General features: G+C 43.0%; 1 protein-coding gene across 1 annotated transcript in view; it reads right to left on the reverse strand.

Annotated features, from left to right (window-relative positions):
- The window catches only part of tanc2a (tetratricopeptide repeat, ankyrin repeat and coiled-coil containing 2a), a 47135-nt gene extending 37691 nt beyond the window's left edge, over positions 1–9444 (reverse strand). The window contains exon 1 of the mRNA XM_055223463.1: positions 9128–9444. The gene's annotated coding sequence lies outside the window, so the exon portion shown is untranslated. The remainder of the gene's footprint in view (positions 1–9127) is intronic.
- Between the last annotated feature and the right edge of the window lie 3996 nt (positions 9445–13440).

Below are 13440 nucleotides of genomic sequence, written 5' to 3' on the forward strand. Positions count from 1 at the left end.
TGTGTGTGTGTATATATATATATGTGCGTGTGTGCATGTGTGTGTGTGTGCAGGGGTGTGTGTGTATAGGTGTGTGTGTGTGTGCACAATACTCCAGTGAGCAGATGGCAGATTAAATGGTGCCGTCTGCCTCTTCCTTCTCATTTGCACATTTTAATGTCAATACACACACACACACACCCCCCCGCACGCACTATGACACACACACACACACACACACACACACACACGCACACATCCACACACATGCTGACACGCACACGCACACCCCCTCTGACACACACACACACACACACACACTCTCTATCATGACGTCAGGTTCATTCTGATTCAGACTCGATTCTTAAATTAAACTCATTCACAAACAGAAAAAAGAGCAGAGTTTAAATCATTTCAGAACCAGCTCTTTAAATGTGAACAAACTAAACACTTTATGTGGAGTAAAAGACACAAGACTGAGGTTAAAAATAAAACTGTTAAATGTTTTAAATGAGTCAAAAACAAAAACATCAGTTTAAATGAGATTTTAAACATTTAGACTTTTCTTCACTTTCTCGTGTTTGAGACTCGTCTGGTCTCGCTCTGATCCTCTGCACCTTTAACTCAACTACCCCTGTGCAGCAGGAAATCACCACAGACTCTGATGCACAGACTCACCCCCCAAAACTGAACACCACAAACCACACCCCCCAACGCCACAAACCACACCCCCCAAACTGAACGTCACAAATTGTCTGTGTCTGTGTCAGAGACGTGGAGTCATTGAACATTTTGGGAGGACTGTGGAGCCTCTGTCCCCTCTGTCCCCTCTGTCCTCTGACCGACAGATTAGTCACAAATGACATTTCCACACAGAGACAGAGACGTTTGACTCACGTTTAAACAGATGCTCTGGACATTTATGACACAAACCTTTAAGAAAATGATCCAGTGTTTGAGGTTTGTCCCACATGAAAGTCTCAGACATGAGGACAGAGGACAGAGGACAGTACAGTGGACAGAGGACAGTGGACAGTGTCCACAGTCAGTCGTCTCGTGTCTTCTCTCACATTTCCACATCCTGATCTTTTCTCAGACACAGCGCTGCCTCTGGTGAACTTCATGTATTTGTGTATCTGGACTGAGTACTTCAGTATTGTATGTATAAGTGTGTACTTTTACTCGAGTACATTTGAGAGCAGTATCTGTACTTTCTACTCCACTACATTTTTTAACTGGACTGAAAAACAAAAGTATTTTTACTGTTTTGATTCATTTGTCAAAATCACCACATTTAAGAATACTTTTACTCTGAAAGTACCACTTTAAAAAGTACTTAAATACTTTGACTTAAGTACAGTTTTCATGTGATACTTTTACTCTGATGTTTGTTCCACTAAACTTTGTTTAAATGTGTTAAATGTTTTAAAACATAAACTGTTTCCATGTTTAAAATGTGACTCGTCTTTAAATTCAACACTTCCTGTTTTTGTCACTTGTGTTTTGTTTATTATGTGTGAGGATTAAAACACACAACAACAACACACAACAACACACAAGAACACACAACAACAACACACAACAACAACAACACACAACAACACACAAGAACACACAACAACAACAACACACAACAACACACAAGAACACACAACAACACACAACAACACACAAGAACAACACACAAGAACACACAGCTACACACAAATGAAACACAATCAAACTGAAGCTGCTTCACGTCACAGACACAACACAGGACGCCCCAGTGAAGCCCCGCCCCCTGCCCCAGTGAAGCCCCGCCCCCTGCCCCAGTGAAGCCCCGCCCCCTGCCCCAGTGAAGCCCCGCCCCCTGCCCCAGTGAAGCCCCGCCCCCTGCCCCCGTGAAGCCCCGCCCCCTGCCCCCGTGAAGCCCCGCCCCCTGCCCCCGTGAAGCCCCGCCCCCTGCTCCACTCTGGGACACGGGTCAGTTTAAAAACACAGACGTGTCTCAACAGGACAGACAGTGAGACACAAATGTCCATAATGAAAAAAAACGCTTTAATCTGAGTCATTTTTTTGTTTTAAATAGTTTTTTAGTTTTAAATAAAGAGACATCCAGCCTCAGAGTCGTGTTTGTGTCGTTTTATATTAAACAAAGTGTAAAGACATTTCAGGACAATTATCCAAACTGTCATTTTTTTAATCCTCGCCCAAAGTTTATTCTGATGTAAATTGAGCCTAATCCTCGTGTGTGAAAGCGTCGCACACATTTCTTGTGTTGACCTCAGGATGTGTGTCACTGTGTTAATCCTCACGACAAATGAGCAGAAATGATCGGATTGAGTCTGAAGATTGAAGCTGCGTCGAGTTCGTCTGAAAACACTCGACTGACGCTTCAGTGACAGTGAAACACGAAACAAGAAACACAAAAACAACAACACAACGACACAACAACACAACAACACGCCTCAGAGTAAAACACTGGACTGAAGCTTTGTGTCCTGAACGAGAAACAGGAAGAAAATAAAGTCTCTTTGGATAAAACCAGAGCATTTGGAGAAACAGGCTCATGTTTCAGTTTCATTCATGTCCACAGATTTACGCCTGTGTGTGTTTTTGTGTGGGTGTGTGTGTGTGTGTGTGTGTGTGTGTGTGTGTGTGTTTTTGACTCTTGTGTCAAACAAAAATTAAACAAAAATTAAACTTCATTCACACAGATTTTCGCTGCAGAAATCGTGAACTTTTGTGTCACAACATAAAATCTGTTTATTTTATGTGACTGTTGTGTCCAGTTTTGTCCTTTGTGTCTCAGTCTTTGGTCAGAGTCTGCAGTATTTGAGTATTTAAGTATTTAAGTATTTAAGTATTTAAATATTTAAGTATTTAAGTATTTAAATATTTAAGAATATAACACGAGTCCTGGTGTTTTAGGGTTTGCAAAAAATGTTTTACAGTTTTAATGTGAGAGTTAAGGCTTGAAAATGGATCAGATTTGTTCTCTGAAAGATGAAATTTAGATTTTAATGTCAAAGCGACTGGAAAAAAGCTCTTTTTTTTTTTTAGATAATAATGTAATTTTCAACTGAAAATCACAGTATTTGTTTATTATACCGTGTAGTTTTATCCACGTTTTGATCAAATTCAATATAAAAGTGTTCAAGAAAGATCATGTTTTATCCAGTTTAGTGATACATTTTTTAATTTATCTAGTTTCAATACAAGTTTCAGCATCGATTATTATCAGATTTTTGATACTTTTGATCAGATTTGCCGACATGAAACTGAAAAAAAGCTGTTTTTTTAGATAATAATGTAATTTTCAACTCAAAATCACAGTATTTGTTTATTATACCGTGTAGTTTTATCCACATTTTGATTAAATTAAATATAAAAGTGTTCTATAAAGATCAAGTTCTATCCAATTTAGTTGATTATTATCTGATTTTTGACACTTTTGACGATCCTAGGTGCGTTTAATAAGAGAAAAGTCAGACTCAAAAACTGTGGAGATGAAACATTCACATTATTTATGAGCTCGATTCAATAAAAACACAAAACTGCTGCTTAAACTGATGATCAAACTCTTTGGAATCAGGTCACAGCTGAAAAACACTGGACATTCTCCCCTGACCAAAGAATGAACAAATCAGGAAGAATGAAAGAAAAGTGTGAGTCAGACGAGCCACGCAGACAGTAAATGTGACTCAGCAGCACAGACTGAGCCGCACACACACACACACACCCCCCCCACACACACACACACACACACACACACACACACACACACACACACACACCATCTGCTTTCAGTTACGCTCCATCTGACCCCACAAACTCTTTATTATATAATATACAACGAAAACAACGACCGCAGGAGACGAGCCGCCGTGATGCAGCTGTGGCTCCGCTAACACGAGGCATGACGTGTCTAAACTTACAACGACGGGATGGTGACGTTTACAAAAAATGAAAGTCTGTGTCATCGCTCCGTCGTCCGGGTCTGGTCCAGAGTCAAATGTACAAAGTTATTTTATTTAGATTCAAATATCGCCTGAAAACGAAGGAGGTAAAGTGAGACTGAACACGTTGACTCCGCCCACCGCCGCATTTCAAACTGAAAACTGGGTCGTACCTGCAGGATTTGAGGAAAGGGGCGGGGTCTGACTGTATGAGGAACACTGTGATTGGTCAAACAGGTGTCCACACTTTAAGCCCCGCCCCCCCGCAGCCAGAAACACCCACAGAGACGACTGAAGGCGGCACAAACTTTACACATTCACACGTTTTTAATCAGAAAGCTGCAAATTTATCTAAAAAACACTGACTAGAATCAGAATCTAACGCGATTTAAACTCCACGCACACAGTTTAGGAGCAAAGAAGTGGATTTCGTGTTTAGTTTCACTTAACAACGCATCAAGAACGTGTTGAAAGTCATTTATAAGTGTCGCACAAAACCACTAAATGAAACACAACGGGACAGAAATGTGACTTTAGGCCTCGTTTGGGAGAAACATAAACAGATTCTGCTCATTTTATGTTTAAGCAGCTCTTTTTTCTGTTTTAGTCGTTGCCTTTACAGATTAAACTCGATCATTTCTTCAGTTGTGGTCAGATTCCTGCTGGACACTGCCTCGTATCTGTCTGAAGGGGGCGCTAACAACACTGAAACTTAAACTCACACGGCTCTTACTGCGAGTTTCTGAAGAGTGAACACATTTTATGAATCTACAGATGAAACAGTTTTTGTTTTTGCGATGATGAGTCTGTGACGTACACGAGCTGATTCACGACGAGCCTGTGAACTGTTACTCATGTTTTACCGTCTCGTCGTCCTCGCAGGTCACGGCTCTGTCTGCTGTTCTCTTGCTAATGCTACGCTACGAGCTAATTCTGCCTCTTCTATCCCTGAAACTGACCCGAACTTTAACCCTAACGTCTCCACAGGTTTGATATTTAACAGCATCGCTCAAAGTCTAATCCAGTGGTTGCTCCAGATTTGAGCGCTGTAAAGTCAGAATCAGCGTCTCTTAGCGTGTTTGAACGTGTGTGTGTTTACTATAACCGCGTGTGTTTGTGATCCTCGTCCTCTCGTCTCGTATAAAGACACGTCTCTCTGGTTTTGAGGCTCTAAAGTGCAAATTATATGTTAGAAAAGAGAAAGAAACACATGTAAATCCAGTCAAATGAGCTGCTCCACATGTGCCGTGTTCATCAGAGCCGCTTCCTGTGCACGACTCAAAGCATGATGGGATACGCCCGCCGCACGGGTTTGTTTCCTTCCATTAACGCTTAACTGGAAGTTCCTCTTTTGTTCCCGCACAAAAACTTGATGGGAGCAATAAAACAGAAACTCCCCGAGGTTTGAAACAGAATCAAAACAACAAAAGAGACGTGCAGATGTGACGCTACAGGGGCGTTAGCATGTGCACACGTTAGCATGTGCACACGTTAGCATGTGCACACGTTAGCATGTGCACACGTTAGCATGTGCACAGGGCTGTTTGTAGAACTGTGAACTTTGTTATTAGCATTAGCGATGTGCAGATATTAGTGTGTGCAGATGTTAGCCACGTGCAGATGTTAGCCACGTGCAGATGTTAGCCACGTGCAGATGTTAGCCACGTGCAGATGTTAGCCACGTGCAGATGTTAGCCACGTGCAGATGTTAGCCGTGTGCAGATGTTAGCCGTGTGCAGATGTTAGCCACGTGTAGATGTTAGCAGTGTGCAGAGGCTAGCCTTGTGCAGATATTAGCCGTGTTTGTAGACCTGAGCTGGAGTGTTGTTATTAGCATTAGCATTAGCATACGGAGCATTTTCCGTGTGCAGAGGCTCTGCCTGTAGCTCAGACTCTTATCTCACTTCCCCAGAGAAGCTGATCCTCACTTCCTGCAGCGGCTCGGGACACGGCTCACGTTTAGGAACCGAGCGCCACCAGAGAAACTTCCCGTAGAGAAACAAACAAAGGGATAATGATGAAGTCATGTTTTACCCAGGACCTACTGTAACCTACTGTGACCTACTGTAACCTACTGTAACCTACTGTAACCTACTGTAACCTACTGTCCACTTTTGACTCTTTACACTTGAGCCTCAGGAGAAGAGACAGACCATACACAGTTGATATATCGGGCCGATATTTGGACTGTTTAGCGTATCAGAGATCGGCCTTACAGCTCCATTGGGCCGATATTCAGTTTTGATCGATTCGATGCATAAAACGTCACACAAAGCTTCATTTTAACACTTTAATACAAAGACACAACTGCACTAAATGTGACACACTGCTCTTTTAAAGGTTTGTGGTCAAAAGGGCGTGGGTCAGTTTGTAGTAAATTAAATTAGCTCTACATATCTGCCATCGTTTGCTCTGGATTCTATGGGTTCAACATCAGCCGTGAAAAAACACACATCCATCGAGTTCTGTCCAGGACGAAACATTGAAACATTAAATAATAGAAAATGAATCTAAATCATTTCGACGTAACTTGGATTTGTCGGTGAAAATGTCGTTTTTCTTACGTTTAATTTCTCTGACAGTCACTGATTATGGAGAGAATAAATGACGTGTTTTAGTCGTTCAGATCGTGTCACATTTTGTTTCTGTGTCACCGTCTGCTGAGTTTACACAGATTTAGTGTCACAGATGTGCACAGAAAACTGAAACACACAAAGATTCTACAATAACACAAAAAAACAACAACTCCTGGACAGAACTGAACGACGTGGCTCTTCACTGATAAATGCTCCTTCACTGATGTAAAAAGGCAAACGTCACTCTACTCGTTTAATCCAAAGTCACAGTTTTCTGAGTCCAGAGTCGAGTTTCACAGGTGGGACACAATCTGTTTATTCAGTCTGTGGGATTATGTTATTAAACGTCTGAATTTAACTTTTAAGCAGCAAATTAAAGATAATGTGTGTTATTTATGCACATTCAAAAACAGAGGGACCCCTGGTTAACCCTGGGCTGCAGGGGGCGCTGTCCAGAGCTGCTGGCAGAGCTGTCCTGATGGATTTAGTGTGTGGTTTTATTGAAAAAAATAAAAATAATAGTAATAATGTGGTCGCCTCTTCACAGACCTGACCTTTAACTAGTGCTACTGTCAGGGGGTGGACAAACTACGGCCCGGGGGCCACACATGGCCCGTTGGACTTATAAATCCGGCCCGCCGAACGTGACCAAATTATATTAAAATAGGTGAGGGTCAACATGGTTCAATTTACTTTTCCTTTATCTTTTTCCAAAAACACTGGCTCACTTCAGTTACATGAGCCTTTTCACGTCTTACTCTTTTTCTCTTCTGCAAAAATGAGTTTATCAAAGAAAAGAAAAGTGGACAGTGAGCGCCGAGTGTTTAAGACAGAGCGGACCAAAGAATATTTATTCACTGAAGTCTGATCAAAGGCTGTGCCTGATATGACAAGAAACTCACGGTTTTCAAAGAGACAATATCAGCTTTGCTACGAAACACAACAGCTACGCTAACAAGAAGCTAACACAGGAACGAGCTACGGCTCAGAGGCGACGATTTACAGAGTCCACTGCATTTTTTTCTCCGGCAACAGCGATTCAAGAGTCAAGAACCAAGGAACGTTTTTTCAAATTAGCAAAAGCGAGTGAACCTTTTTAAAAAAATGTATTTGGAAAACAATTTGTACAATACACATCCTGGCCCCGCCCCTCTGTCACATACATGTGTTTATTTGCTGGGATAAATAAATGCCACACTGTGGAGCATTTTTGGAAAAGCAATAACAGTCCTGACACGTTACAAAGTGCATCAAAGTTATTCAGCCAGAACCAAACGCTCTGACAAAACTGTAAAAGACGAGTGGAATCCCACCCCTCCAGAGCGCGTGATTGACAGGAGGATTAACCAATCAGAGACTCAACAATCAGGAATCAACAATCCAAACACTAAACCGTCTTTTATCTCACAGAAAACAAGTTACATTTTGTCCCGAATCATACGAGAACTTTCAAGGGGAGACGACTTCCACATCTGACAAACATGTGACACAAACCGGCGGCCGCGATTGGACCGTCCCACCTGAGGACGGAGGTTTTCAGGAGGCGCCGGCGGGAAACGCAGCGACTCACTGAGCCCGTGTGTTTGGTATTGTCTTAATTAGCACGACTGGCTCATTGAATGATCTAATTAAACTAATGACGGACGTAGCAGGAGGTCCGTAAATCGCTGGAGTGATAAACCCAGAACGCACGAGCAGATTAACACGGGATTACACCCATCTGGACCACAAACGTCCAGCAAAATTCAGAGAAGGAAAACCCGAAGAATAAAGCACCGATGAGTGAAATATCGTCTCTTTAAACACGTCTGGAGTCCTGTCGGTGTCGTTGGGCTGTTCTTTGAGCTCGGACCTGCTCATTCGCCGCACTCCAGGTGTGTCAACATCACAAAGACGACCTCCTGAGACCGACTCACCTGCAAATCACCTGAAACAAAACCACACGCCTCTTCCCATCGATGAGACTGAGCAGCTCGTCTGTAGATTAATGACACAAATTCCTCATGGACAGATAATCCTCTCAATTCCACACAAAGGATTTCTGTTTCCTGCCAAAAACAACTGTGCCTCACCCGCCGGTCCAGGGAGAAGAGGCACAACCAGCACTTTGAATCAAACGTGTGAAAATGTGAGAGGAAAAAAACAGCAAGAGGAGGGCGGGAAAATGCAATCGCTCTTCCTCACGGTGTTTAGTGAGGATGAGGATGAAGGAGCCGAGAAGCATCAGAGGAGTCAGACCTGAGCACGAGATGAGAACGTTTACAGTGAAACCTCCAGGATCATACACGCCCAGGGTCACTGAGATGTTCTCCCTCATGAAACAGAGAGAACCTGGATCCTGTGTCTGTTTTTAAAGACATTTATCTGCAAAAACCTCAGAAATGTGTTTATCTTTATCACAGAGACATGGCCCTCGCTCCAGAGACACGGTCCTGCAGCTGGACGGACCGCGGCGCGCACAGACACATCCACAGACACATCCACAGACACATCCACGGAGCATCATGAGGACCACAGTGAACGCAGATGATCACCCTCACCCCACGCGCGCGCATAGAGGCGTGTCTCACATCCACACGTGCACGCGCTTTACTACGGCGCGCTCGGGACCAGGACAGAATCAAACACACGCACCTGGAGTCTGCGGCAGAGGGGCGTCTGGAGGCGGACGAGGACAGAGGGTCACGGTGATGTCGACCTCAGTGTGGCCCTTCAGTGTGGCCCTTCAGTGTGGCCCCTCAGTGTGGCCCTTCAGTGTGGCCCTTCTCAGAGGAAAACCACGAGCAGCAGATGTCCGGAGTCCCGCTCGTCCCTCGGTCCATTCATCACAGAAAATGCTCGTCCCCCGGTTAAAGACAAACGCTGAAATGTCCCGTGCGCATTTCCTCCACTTCCCGGTGACAACAGCTCAGACTGACGCGGAGGAGACACGAGCTGCTCCCTCTGCCTCCACACGAGCTGTTCAATTATTCATGAGCGGGGCGTGGCCAGTGCGCGTCCTGTGCGTAATGTGCGCGTCCTGTGCGTAATGTGCGCGTCCTGTGCGCGCTCTGTGGCTGTTGGAGGGGGAGGTGTGCGCGGTCACAGAGTAAACCGCAGTGATACAGCGACACCTGGTGGTCACGTCTCACACTGTGACTGTGGCTAAAGGAGCAGAAGCTTCAGTTTGACACAGATCTGCAGATTCACTCATATAAACAAGAGAAGTGTTGGTTTAGTGAGTTAATTATGATAAATAACATTTAAAAAATCTAAATATTTATTGTTTCTCAGATTAATTAATTTCATTACGAACATTATGTCCAATAATTTACAACAACAACAGTTAAAACAGACAATAGCTCAGTCCAGAGCAGACTGAGGTCCAGAGTCACAAAGGCCAACACCACTTATGTTTATTTAATATCATCAATTAATAATTCATTTAAATAGAATAAATAAATAAATGAATTCATATTTAATGAGCCTCAAATGAGGCCTGGCTCTATCCTGCAATGTGCCCACAGTAAATCTCATTTTGTTGTATTTGTGTTAAATTGTAAAACAAACCCAGTTTTCTGTGAGGACGAGACATGAACCAGGATTAAAACGAGACTTTAACCAGGAATATATAAACTCAAAATATTTTAGACAAATATGAAACTTTATAAACGTCTCTGTTTCCAGTGAGACGTTTGGACGTTTGGACGTTTGGACGTTGGAGATTCTCCTCTGTCAGCAGTGAAAATGAACAACGGAAAAATAAACTAACGACGTCCTCGTCTCCTGTGAATCACAGTTTGAGTAAAAAGAGTCGTGATGTTTATGGGATTAAAAAGACGTAGCAGAGTCTAGTTTATATAATAATATAAACTAGACTAATGAGACTAAATGAACAAATGGAGCATTTTTGAGAAGATGATTTTGGATTAATGGAATAAAGTTTGAACTCCAGGAGTGTGTTTAATGAGAGGACAATTATACACTTAAAAGGTCAAAAATGTCCATACTATGTCCTTTAAAAACATTCCCCACACATATGTCCCATGTCCTCAGTGTCTGGTGGACCTGTGTTTCTTCTCTGTGCTTTGTCACAATATATATATTTTTTTCCAATTTTAATTATTTACTGAATAACTGCAGCCTTTTTGCTGTTTCTGAACCAGTGCAGCAGTGACTGAGGTTTTTGGAGTCGGACGAGACGTTAAAAGTGACGTCACAGTCGCTCAGTGTTGATCTTATTTATCTGTCGTCCATATTTGATTCTCTAAACTGTTTGGCAGATGTAGAACTTTCTGATTTGGTTGCATCATGTTTGACAAACAGCTTTTTTCTCTGTCTATTTGTAAATAACACATTTCTGAAGCTTTAGTGTGTGGAGTCCCTCATGGGTCAGTCCTCGGCCCAGTTTTGTTTCTGTTACAGCCTCTTTTATGATTGTTTGTTTATGCTGCTCATTTGCACTTGTACATTTCCTTATTTATTAAGCGCTTGGATTGTTTTTTTCTCTATCAAAGTTTGACTTTCTGAAAACTGCAGCTCAGCCCAGGGACAGTTTGTCTCTGATCATTGACCTCGTCACAAAATCACTGTTATTTTTATCTCGGCTCTTTCTCACTGACCATCACAAATCTTATCAGGTTTGATTTGATTGGACAGAGACTTTACACCAGGAGCAAGAGAGAACCCCCTGAAGGACACTCACCAGGGCCAGTCCCTCCAGAGGGCCCCCAGAGGGCCCCCAGAGGGCCCCCAAGAGCCCACACATTTATATTGACTAAATGTGACTCTGGTGTTTATACGATTCCACATGTCCCTCATGTGATGTGTTTTATTTCCCGTAGTTAAATTTGTGCTGCTTCATGTTTTACTCAGTGGACAGTGGTGTGGACAGAGACGTTTACTCCTGTGCGAAGGACCCGTCCCTCCAGGTGCATTCTGGGACACTGAGGCACAGGGACATTTCAGTGTTTTACAAACTAAAAGACTAAAAGTTAGTGAAGTTCAGTTCATCTAAAGTTCAGGACAAAGTTTGAAGAGTCCAGAGACTTGAAATATGTCCCACTGTACACCAGAAGGGACACCTCAGAGGGACAGAGGACACGCCTCAGAGGGACAGAGGACACGCCTCAGAGGGACAGAGGACACCTCAGAGGGACAGAGGACACGCCTCAGAGGGACAGAGGACACACCTCAGAGGACAGAGGACACCTCAGAGGGACAGAGGACACGCCTCAGAGGGACAGAGGACACCTCAGAGGGACAGAGGACACCTCAGAGGGACAGAGGACACGCCTCAGAGGGACAGAGGACACAGGTGAGTGTGTGTATGTCTCTGTCTGTGGTTAAAGTGTCTCTGTGTCACATTGATGTTGACACAAACCTCTTTTCTTCTGCTGAAACATCGACCTGTGACCGAGTCCGATACCGATAAAAACACAGTTTCCAGACGTTATTTTTCCTGGTGTTTGATAAAAGTAAATCTAATTCTGTGATTTTTATTAAACAGACACTTTTCATCATTTCTTCTCTGGATTCACTGCAGTTTGGTGTAATTCAAATAGAATTAATTTAGATAAACACCTGGATTTAATATTTATCATGTCCTCTGCAGACTGTGCTCCGAGCTAACTGCTAATGAGCTAACTGCTAATGAGCTAACTGCTAACGGGCTAACTGCTAACGAGCTAACTGCTAATGAGCTAACTGCTAACAGCACAGTGAGTGTTGTGTCACTTTCACACTTTTGTTCCTGCTGTTCGTCTTTTTAAATCTCTGTTCAGTCTAAATGTTTTTGTTGTAAGTTTCACTGCAGCAAAAACAAATAATCACAGAAGCACTTAGCATCGTTAGCATCGTTAGCATCGTTAGCATCGTTAGCATGCTACTATTGTAAACACGAGCCCTGAGCTGATGTGAAATATAAAAACAAACTGTAAAGAAACAATAAAACTTCAATGAATCACAATTATATTTAAATGAGTTAAACGACAAAAGACTAGATTCATATTTAGATTCTGTGTGTGCAGGGGACTGTGTGTGTGTGCAGTGGACTGTGTGTGTGCAGGGGACTGTGTGTGTGTGCAGTGGACTGTGTGTGTGCAGGGGACTGTGTGTGCAGGGGACTGTGTGTGTGCAGGGGACTGTGTGTGCAGTGGACTGTGTGTGTGTGCAGGGGACTGTGTGTGTGTGCAGTGGACTGTGTGTGTGCAGGGGACTGTGTGTGTGCAGGGGACTGTGTGTGTGCAGTGGACTGTGTGTGTGCAGGTGGACTGTGTGTGTGCAGTGGACTGTGTGTGTGCAGGGGGTTGTGTGTGTGCAGGGGTCAGAGCAGCTCATTACACCACAGACCCACAACTGTTTCACTTTGATCAGACTAATGTGCAAAATGAACAAAAACACAATGGTATAACTTTATAAATGTCACTAAAGTGTGTGTTAGTTGCGTTACAGTTTATTTCACCCTCAGTTTGAAGTGTGTGTCTGGATTTGCTCCGTTTGTTTGTTTATTTATTTATTTATATATTTATTTGACAGGGACAATCTGACACAGTTACAACATGAACATTGCAGCTGATGTGATGCAGATAAAGTTTATTTCTCAACTCCGTCCCTGGTTGAGCTTCTCCACATTTCACCAAAATGCAAAATATATTAAAACACCTGCCCCTTAAAATAGACACATCAGCCACAAAAATACATTTAACACTCACACTTTCTCTCACTCACCAACTCTCATACGACTTATTTACACGTGGAGACAGTTTTGACTCATTTTCGTCCAGTTCTTAGCCCTAGAGCTGAACATTTTCAACTCAGAAATGTTTTTTATTTCAGTGGACAGTGAGTTCCACAGTTTGCAGCTCTGATATGAAAAGGCGGACTGTCCAAAAGAGGTTCTGGATTGTACAGATTTCTTGTTTATGGTGCCTCTTGTCGCTCTGGTGCTGTTTAGTCTTTGTATAAAT

Source organism: Periophthalmus magnuspinnatus, chromosome 8 (assembly GCF_009829125.3).
Source record: "Periophthalmus magnuspinnatus isolate fPerMag1 chromosome 8, fPerMag1.2.pri, whole genome shotgun sequence".
NCBI lineage: Eukaryota > Metazoa > Chordata > Actinopteri > Gobiiformes > Gobiidae > Periophthalmus > Periophthalmus magnuspinnatus.